Source organism: Solanum dulcamara, chromosome 11 (assembly GCF_947179165.1).
Source record: "Solanum dulcamara chromosome 11, daSolDulc1.2, whole genome shotgun sequence".
Taxonomy (NCBI): domain Eukaryota; kingdom Viridiplantae; phylum Streptophyta; class Magnoliopsida; order Solanales; family Solanaceae; genus Solanum; species Solanum dulcamara.
In genome coordinates, this window is record NC_077247.1 from 872866 (window position 1) to 883884 (window position 11019).

The window sequence follows — 11019 nt, forward strand, 5'->3', positions numbered from 1 at the left end:
CTTATCCATCTTCCCAGTTTATTCGCAGATTGATCCTCAGTAGTTAATTGTAACTTGGGCTCCTTTATCTGGGATAATAGCTATGGGGACTCCGTAAGGTCCTACTACTCTTTTACCCATAATTTTCACCTTCTCGGCTGAGTAGGTAGCCTTTGATTAAAGGAGCATGGGCTAATATCATTAATCCCTAGGTAACATTCCCTCCAAAGTCATATGTCGACGGAGTGCGAAGTGAGTCTTGTAGCCCTAGTCATATTGTGGAATTTCCGACCTTGGGTATTACTTCCTGTCTTCCATAAATTACATCAACTAGTACCCTTACCTTTTGGGTTTTGCTTTTTTTCCCTCAGAGTTGGCTTCCAAGTGGTGTCGAAATTCCCTCAACGTAACTTATAGTACTCTAGGTACATAATCTCATATTTTTCTCCACCACTAGTTCAGATTCTTCCATCTCGCGCGACCACACCTGTACTATCGCATTAAATTCCACCAGAACTTAGAAGTTAAGCGTGCTTGGGCGAGAGTAATACTGGGATGGGTGACCTTCCTGGGAAGTCCTCGTGTCGCGTTTTATGGTAATCCTTGCAATAATGTGCGGGGCACTCAACTTGGCCCAAGATTTATCTTAGCATCATCTGACTAGTCTTTGCGTGTTGCCTTGCCCTTTCCTATGTTATCTTGCAACCGGTATAGGGGTAGATCTTTAGTTCCACTTCGACCATGTCCCTTTTTGGTCATTTTGGTTTAACTCCTCCTATTGTATTCCCCCCTTTATGTACGCACCCATTCATTGGGGTTGGCTACTGAGTAGCGCTAAAGTTCGTTCATATAGTGACCTTTAGAGCCACTTTGAGTTCTGTCTATCATTAGCTGTCATAGTTTTAAAGGAATTTGACATATAAGCTTGCCAATCCTATAGTAACCAGCCAGTCACAATTTTTTCCTTACCCCCGCTTGTAACCTTCTTGACACATTTTCGTGTCATTCTTTACCTTTACGAGAATATGAGAGAGTGCAAGAAATACCTTATCGCACTTTTTTCTATTTCCTTATTTACTCCTTGCTCATCTGCTACCACAAGAGGTTTTCTATTCGTTTGTCCTTGGTTATATATCTATCGTGACATCATTTGTGACCAAATCTATAGCATTTTGGCTTTTGGTCTAGCATGCTATCATTATTCTTCGTAGTGTCTCTTGAGTTATTCGGTATCCTTTCATGGTTACACTCTTTTGTTTTTATACGCAATCGCCTTTTAATGTTATGTCATTCAGGGTCTCATCACAAACTTCTTAACACCGCCTTATATAGCATTCTAGCTTCCATCCAATTATTGGTGGCTTCCGGACCTTTCTAACTTGGTTCGACAAGGTATCTTATTGAAGTTTAGACATCCATCTCAAATATATTGCCATATCAATTGCCTCTTCTTACCCTTGCAAATCCCTCACTTGCTTCCCCCCTTTAGAGGGTACCTATACTTTTACCTGCTTATGCCTTGCCCAATCTCTCTATGTCCAGTCTCAAATTTATCCAATCTCTTTCCCCAATCTATTTGGTACTGTATCATGTCCCCGTCTTTCTACGTATTTTGTAATCTGATTATCCACATATGGAACCTTGACTAAATCATGAAGCGACGAGAATTTTTCCATACATAGTGCGACGTCTCATCTATTAATCTGTACCTAAGTAAGGGGACTCGTGGAACAATTCGTCCAAGGCCACATTTTACTTATCTTCATCAAAATTTAACTAGTAGTTGTAGTCGTTCCAATTTCAATTAGGCGATGCTAGTATTCCAACGATAACTGTTCAAGGTTCTTTTAAAATAGTAGCTTTACCCCAACCTATATCCTTTATTCCTTGGGGGTGAATGTAGGTTACACCAATTATTCCTTAAGTTTGTCGTCCTCGTCCCTTAAGGGTTCCACTATTTTTGGGGTGACATTGTGTACATGCGTCATTCCTTTATATCTTAAGCTCCATGCTCTTACTGCGTACTCCATGCAGGCTTTTAACTTAGTTAGCATCTACCAAGTGCGCCTTATTAGCGGTTTCACTTTGTCCCCATACTACTATACCACTCCTTTAAATTCATACTCATATTCAGTTCCTGACATCTCTTTGAGGTGCTTCTATTTGGAAGTTCTTTCCCCAATTAGTCGGTGGAGTACTATAAACTATTATCGTAAACCATTTCCCGACCATTATTGGAAAAAAACAGAATCTCTTAAACATCACAGTACTTCTTTTAATACTTGACCTACCTGGTCTCTTTCCGAGTTTATCCTCGAGTTATGAATAACTCATCTAATTTACAATAGGAGTCGAGGGCTTGGTATTTTCAAAAAGAATGAAGCTCAATTACTGTATATCTTATCCTTCCACCTGAGCTTCTCCCTTTTTTTTACAACATAATTGCGGCTGGAGATACTGCGGTCTGAACTATACTGCTCAAACAGACTTTTGTTTCTCTAAAATAAACTTCCCCAAGTAAAAAGGGTGCCCCTTATCGACGACCTGAAGGGTACCTCTTACAGCTTTAGTTAACCATAATGGGGGTACTTAGTATCAACTTCCAAGACATATTAAGACTCTATGTTTCATTCCCTTTTCTTATTCTGGGAAAATTTTGGCAGAGTTTCCTCTATACTCGTTACTTATCCCAAAACCTGCGCACAGAAAATACCAACAATGCCTCACAGGGCCAACACATATATATATATTCATATCATATCATAGCCACACAGGGCTTTCAATATCACCTCATATCACAGCCACACAGGGCTTTCAATATCAACAATAGTATAAAAATAATGGACTTACCTCGTATGTCCAACTCCGAACTGCATCTGTTGCACTTTCTGTCTACTTTTCCTTTTAATTTTTTTGACTTTACATTTCAATCACATATCAGTACCTTACCCAACAGATATCTTCCATTCCTTCACTTTACCTGTGTGCTCTATAACTTCCCATGTCGTCTCTTACTTCCTTCTGTTGATGTCATCCTTCTATTAAGATCCAAGGTTAGTATAAGGAGATTTTCCTATGACTCGGATCTATAGCACAATCTCAGATATGAAAGAAAAGTAATATCCTAAATGTCCTATAGCTTCTTGTTTATGGATGTGATGCATAACACATCGATAATCAAGACTCTACTAGACACGGTCTGCAGACAATTCAAGAACAAACTGCTCTGATACCATTTCTGTCACAACCCAACCCCGTAGGTCATAACCGGGGTCCAACCTGGACCCTCGTATATATATCTATCAGCTGTGGTCAAGTCGAACTATAGAAATGCAGTACATATAAATCAAGTATTGTCAAACCGGACTATAAACAACATAACACTATGCATCAGAGCACTATTGGGCGATAATATTTTTATAAACCTGTAGCCTCTTTCATTTATATCACCTCATGAAAGGGCACGCAAGCCGATAAGGCTGCCATAACATAATAACATATATCATACATCATGTAGACCCAGCTGAATCAAACTGGCATACAAAACCCACATATATATTTCTGCAGACCTTTGACAATATTAATGACAACATATGGCGGGATAGGGCCCCCGCCGTACCTCTGAATAACAAAACAATACTATATATCAACGGTCAGTGCCAACAATTAGGCTCCGATACAATGGAACCTCTTCCAGCTGAGCTGAGCGGAATCCTAAGCTGACGGACTCCAAAACCTGTCTGTACCAGTGGGCATGAAACGCATCTCCCCGAAGAAAGAGGGTCAGTGCGATATATGTACTGAGTATGTAAAAGTAACATAATACAACTGGAGGTATACCCAAAATAAAGAAGCATGGGAATAAATTATCAAATCAAAAACCTATATATGTACTCTGGGAATTACAAAAGCATACATGTTCAAATTATACCATATAGCCAGCCCTACTAGGGATCCGGTAAATACATATGTAAAACCATCATAGGCCCCATGCCATCACCACCTTATTACAACACATCATCATATCATCATATATATATATACGTACCCGGCCCTCTAGTGAGGGGAGGTGGACAATGCAGTGAATTGTGCACGATTACTATTCCCGACCCAAGACGTAGTGAAAGAAGTGTTATAGTATACACGAGTAGAGTAGTGAGTAACTATATGTAATTTAAATCATATCGGAGACTCGACAGAATACGAAAGTTAAGCTTTTGCCTGAGGACCCGAGTAGTGGTGTTGTCATCTCCAGTGCCCTCTAAATTCCATTATGGGCTGTCTCCACTATAATATCGGAGACCCTAGACATGTATTAACATAGGGCCAAATCGTTTATGGACTCAAAACACTTAGTATCATATAGTCTTTAAGACTTGGAGCCTGTACATTTGGTACCTCTTTAACATATAGAAGTTTCTAGGGAAATAGTTCAACTCATATAGGAGTTCAATATTCAGAAGTAAAAAAGAGATGCTAAGAATGGAATTACCCAGGACTCATATCATGTTTAACTTACAACTAAGACATGCCATAGGAAGAAAGAGAATAAACTCTATATAGTCTGTACTTTCCTTCCTGTGGTCATCATGTGTATATTTTGCACCCGGCCCAGCCTGGGGCTCGGTGAACAATCATGGAATCATAACCTCATTTTCATGCCAAGTACATATCAAGAGAAGGAAGAGATAGTTTTCCACACACTACTTTCTAACATGTAGAAGCCTTAATAGGTAATACTCCATTCTTGAAAGAGTTCCAATACTAAGCAGTGGACAGAGATTATGAGGCATACTTGGAGTTCTGGGAATGGAATTATCCCCACATTTCATCCACAATCCACCTAAGTCTAAGACATGCCAACAGGAAAGAAATATAGCTTTACGTACTATGTCAAAAACATGCCAAGAGAAAGCTTCACATACCTTTTGTGAGTTACTCTTTATCCCGTTCGCCTCGTCGTACTTTGAACCTATTCAATATGAAAGTAATACGCATGTGAACCACTCTTAGCTTTCTAGCAGCTTAGGTTGTACCTTAGTATCTATGGAATCTATTTCCTTGTTCGTCTCCTCGACTAGTTCTTTAATTGGTTAAGACGTTAACGAAAATTGGGCAGCACCTCCCCTATAATATGCCCTATACAAATTTACAATTACATCCCTAATCACTACATCCAACCAATAACAACAACCTGCATCATATGTTTAAGCAATTCACGTAAAAAATATACAACATAAACTCCAAACGACTTGTTCGAAACTATGATACCAAAAAAGGTCTCTAGTCTTTGTTTCGCAACATCTTTAATTATATGAAACTAGGGGTTGTGTGGATGAAACCAGAAGCACCCACAAACCTATTAGAACACATTTAGGCCCTGCAACAAACCCCCAAATACCTGCAACAGCACACCACAAGGACAACACTTTACTTCGACGATAATTTAACTATAACAACTCCAATTTAGATTGTCTTCGACGTCAAGCATTCCCATACCATTTTTACATTTACAGAAACACACGAGGCGTATAATACACTCCATAACAACACCATAAATTCCAAATTGAAGGGAGAAACCTTACCTTACCCAAAATTGGCCAAAACTACCAAATTGCAACTCGGAACTTCTCCAAACATGCTGAAATTGAGCGGGCTATTTATGTACCTTCTACGCTACCACAAATTGGAATTTTTGGTTATAAAACACTATTACATAACCGTGGGACACCTCAAATAATTAATTCACGGAACGAAACTTGGAGTCTTACCTTGGCAGCCCCAACCCGTAGCCCCTCTAGCTTGTACCCCTAGTGTTTTCCTTCAGCTTTCTCTTATTAGTTCCAGGTGTAAAGCTGAAGATATGGTTCCATATTCATAATAAGGTACATATATACACCCCCACATGGTTTAGAAACACCCTAGATAATTAATTCATGGAGAAAAATTGAAGAACTTACCTTTAATTTCTCAAGACCATGGCTGCCTTGTTCCTTGTCCTTCTTCACGTTTTCCTCTCAAAGTTCTTGGCTGATTTTTTGAGAATGAACAAGTTAAGAGTCACATAATACATATATATACACCTCTTTATAAGGTGCCATGTGGCATCCCCCTAGGGTGACACGTGGCAGCCCCCTAGGGTGACACATCAACTTATTCGGCCAATCACATGCTGCCATGTGGCAGTGGGGTCTACCCCAAGCTGCTGCATCACCTACTTGACCCTACGTAGGTGCATTACCTGCTAGTCCAAGTAGGTGCATCACCTACTTGCTTCGAGTAGGCGCGTTGTTTCTTTATTTCTCTTTCGTGACCTCGTAATCTCGTCTTACTTCAAAAGCCTATGCACTCTTTGCTACTTAAGATCGATGTGTACTCAAGTAGCTTAAGTGTGTAGGACTTCTAATTTAGTATCTTACATAGGTAAGTCGAGTCCTACGACTCCTTACTTGTCCTCTAACTTCTTCCAACTTCTCATAACCCTATTTCTAACCTTCCCTACTATGAGGTATCACATTCTCCCTTCCTTAGAGTCGTTTGATAGTGTCATAGTTTATCCAGCTCACATGATATTGTCTAAGGAACTTAAGAGACATTTTGAGTTTAAAAGTGTGGGGTGTAACAAAATCTAAACCATAACTTAAAGTAAAAGTACAAGGAGCAAATACCAAACCAGGGCATCAAAATCTGTACTAAAAACATATGTACATAATGCAGATAAAAATCATGCATACGGCTCAGGAACGTGGCCACCTCCCCAACGCTGGTACCACAACACATCGTACTCCAGAAGGTTTCAAGTCTCCGTAAAAACACCGAACATATAATATCATCATAACATGTCATATCATCAGAACATATCTTACGCCATAGCACATCATGACACCATAAATGGTACCCGGCTTTATGGCGAGGTCTCGGGACCCATAACACATCATACTGCCAAATACATTATAGGGCGCATAATTACGAAGCCATCCCGAGTTCCGGTGAATGATATCATAATAGTATGAACGAGCAGAGTAGTGAAAAACTAATGCAGCACATGTATATAAAGCATTTCTGGAGATTCGAGATAATCATATGACAACAAGTTATGTAGAATCGATCGAATGGCTAAGGGACACATGGGTTGTCCCGTGATAGCATTTCTAAAGTTATATTTGCATCTCCTAAATGGGTATTAGAACAAAAGAGAATGATTAGGACATTATTCTTTAGTAGGGAAAAATCATAGGCAAAAGTTATCCCTTTATGTCATACAAGAATAAACTTAATAGGACAACTAAGCGAGTCTCAGAGTTAATGGGCCCACCTTCAGCCATGCCGAGGTGGCGTATATGAATTTCAAACATTTGTCTCTAGGGAGTCATCTATCAAGGTTGTAGGATGATCCGATCTCGTAAGTAGAAGTTACGGATGTTTACACGTTTTCTTTCAATATACATGAGTTTTTAATTCACTTTTACTGAATGAAATAGTAGGAAATTTAAACTCGGATTTCTATGAACATAATTTTTCCCGGGCTCAAATTGCAACCTACTATACCTAGTATATGCCACAAGAAAGAAAGGAAGAGCCTTACATACCTTATCCGCTTCTTACGCTCACTCCAACTCAATTCCCGTTTTTTCCAAAATCTACAAATGGTCACAATTACCAAATGTAAGTTATGGGCCTTTAAGAGTTCAATCTTAACCCCTACTTGTCTACAGAAATTTGGGCAGCACCTCCCGTATAAATTCAACATTCCGAGAATTTAACTCGGCCAGAATATCAACAACAACATCCACAACAATACCGATAATATCAACAATCACTACAAAACATATTGTAACATCAATAGTCTCCTTTTTACATAAGGCAATAAATTCTACTCCAAGTTTACACTTTCCAACTAATATCAGCATTTTCATGTCCATTCACTAATTCAAGACCACTTAAACACAATTCGAAAGAAATTCACATTATTCCACTTAATATACCAAAAATTCCACCAAAACCACAATCCACCCAAAACTTCTACGAACGCAATGAAACTACCAAGTCGCATTGTCTTCTTCAAAATTCATTAAGAATAGAAATAATTCCTATATTAGAATTCTACTTCCATAATTATATAAAAACTATACTAAAATCACATAATTCACTATAACAAATTATAACCAATTTCAAGGCCATCTCGAATCATTAAACTTTTAGTTACATCATAACTACCACAACGATGCAACTAACAAGCTAAATAAAATCCAATTCCTCTTCCCTTCACCATCATACCACACGGCCATACACACACTTGCACACCCACATGGCCACACACACACATACATCACAATTTCATGATCTTCATTTAATTCAAATACTTACAACACATACACTCCTTCCATAACATAAAAAGATAGAATTCTTACCTTTTTCTTCAAATTTCCACTTGCCACAAACATAGCTTTCTTGCTTGACTAATTATGCCATGTTGAAGGGGGCCTTGAACCTAACAAGAATTCAAGAAGGAAGAGATTTTTGGTTCAAAGTTGAAGAACATGGAAATTTTTCTTTTTTTTCTTTCTTTTTCCCCCTAAGTTTTATGCTCTCACTCCCTTTCTTGTTGATTCCTTATGTCTCTTGACGTTTTTAGTAGATGACACATATATATATTGGACCCTCTTAATTGATTAGTCACATGAAATAAATTTTCCATGGTCTTGGGCTAACCATGTCCTTTGGGCCTCAATTTCTCTTATTCATTATTTTTATTTTTGAGCCCAAAAACTACAAGTCTTATTCTGAAATTCACGAAACTAATTTCCAAAACACCCAATTTTACCCTCGTCCTTCCTCTATATTTCCACATCAATTTTCCTTAAACATCACACCGGTATTAAATAAAATAAATCATAACCCCATTTCTAGCAAGTTATTTTTTTCCTTTCCGAATGTTCAAAAGTGCGAGATGTAGCATCCTCCCCCCTAGAACATTCGTCCCTGAATGTTAAATTAGCCTTATGGGTTGGATTCTTTATATGGGCGGTATACATAATCAATTACTAATTACTGTAATCAATTGTGGAATTTAAGTTACCTGATGGCATAAAGAACAGGTGAGGATACTTTTTCTTCACCTCGCCTTCTGCCTCCTAGGTCATCTCTTCTCGGTTATTGTTTTTCCATAAAACCTTGACAGAAGGTACATCTTTGGTGCGCAATCTTCTTACTTGTTGATCTAAAATGGCTACGGACTGTTCTTTGTAAGATAGTTCCTCCGTTATCTGTACCTCTTCTATAGGGAATATTCTGGAGGGATCACCAACACATTTACAAAGCATAGACACATAAAATATCGGGTGCACTGCCTCCAGATCGGATGGTAAGTCTAGCTCATATGCGACTTCGCCTGTCCTCCGGATAATATGATAAGGTCCGATATACCGCGAACTAAGCTTACCTTTTTTGCCGAACCTTATCACACCCTTTATAGGCGACACCTTTAGAAATACCCAGTCGCCAATATGAAAATCTAGTGGTCGATGTCGCTTATCTGCATATGATGTAGACTTTGGGTAGCCAATAATCGCTCTCGAATAAGCTTTACTTTATCAAATACTTTCTCTACCACATTTGGCCCAACTAATTTAGTCTTGCCCACGTTAAACCAACCAATAGGGGATCTACACTTCCTACCATATAAGGCTTCATACGGCACCATCTGAATGTTGGAATGGTAGCTATTATTATAAGCAAATTCAATAAGTGGCAAATGATCATCCCAGTTACCTCTGAAATCAATTACACAGGCCTGTAATATATCTTCTAGCGTCTGAATAATACGCTCATCTTGTAATTTAGATTGAGGATAAAATGCGATACTAAGACTCACCTGAGTCCCTAATCCTTCCTGGAATGACCTCTAGAAGTTAGCCAAAAACTGGGCACCTCTGTCGGTTATAATAGATATAGGAACTCCATGGAGCCTTACTATCTCCTTAATATACAATCTAGCATAATCCCCAGTCGAATACGTAGTCTTGACAGGAAGAAAATGGGCTGATTTCATCAATCTATCAATAATAACCTAAATAGAATCATACCTGCGTGGGGTGCGCAGTAATCCTGTAATGAAATCCATATTAATTCTTTACTATTTCCAATAAGGAATTTCCATCTTCTGTAGTAATCTGGCGGGCTTTTGATGCTCTATCTTAACTTGCTGACAATTTGGACACTGACCAACAAACTCTGCAATGTCTCTTTTCATCCCATCCCACCAATACAAACATTTGAGGTCATGATAAATTTTAGTGGATCCAGGATGAACAAAATACCGAGCATTATGTGCCTCGCCCATAATTTGCTGCCGCAGCCCTGCAACATCAAGTACACATATCCTTTCTTCACATAACAATACACCATCAGATGAAATTTTGAACTAAGTCCGTTCCTTATTAAGAGCCATATCTCTGTACTATAGCATATTGGGATCCTTGTACTGATGTCGTTTTACCTCTTCCATAAGTGATAATTCAGCAACATCTCAGATAGAAATCTCGGTATCTCTAGAGTCGGCCAATTGAACTGCAAGACTGGCTAACTGATGAATCTCACAAATCAATTCTTTCTTATCTAGTGTCACATCAGTCAAACTGCCCATGGACTTGCGGCTAAGTGCATCAGCTACCACATTGGCTTTCCCCAGATGATATAAATATCAACATCATAATCTTTCAATAATTCAAGCCATCTTCTCTACCAAAAATTTAACTCCTTTTGCTTAAAAATATACTGGAGGCTCTTATGGTCCATATAAATATCAACATGGACCCCATTTAAGTAATGCCGCCATATCTTCAAGGCATGGATCACCACGGCTAATTCTAAATTATAAGTGGGATAATTTCTCTCGTGCAGTCTGAGCTACCGGGAAGCATAAGCTATGACTCGATTATGCTGGTATTAACACACAACCTATCCCAATATCAGAAGCATCATAATAAACGACATACCCATCTAACCCCTCAAGAAAAGCTAAAACAAAAGCTGTAATTA

General features: G+C 38.7%; 1 pseudogene; it reads left to right on the plus strand.

Annotated features, from left to right (window-relative positions):
• The first annotated feature begins 452 nt into the window (after nucleotides 1-452).
• LOC129875307 (5S ribosomal RNA) lies at nucleotides 453-572 on the plus strand (annotated as a pseudogene).
• The last annotated feature ends 10447 nt before the right edge of the window (nucleotides 573-11019 follow it).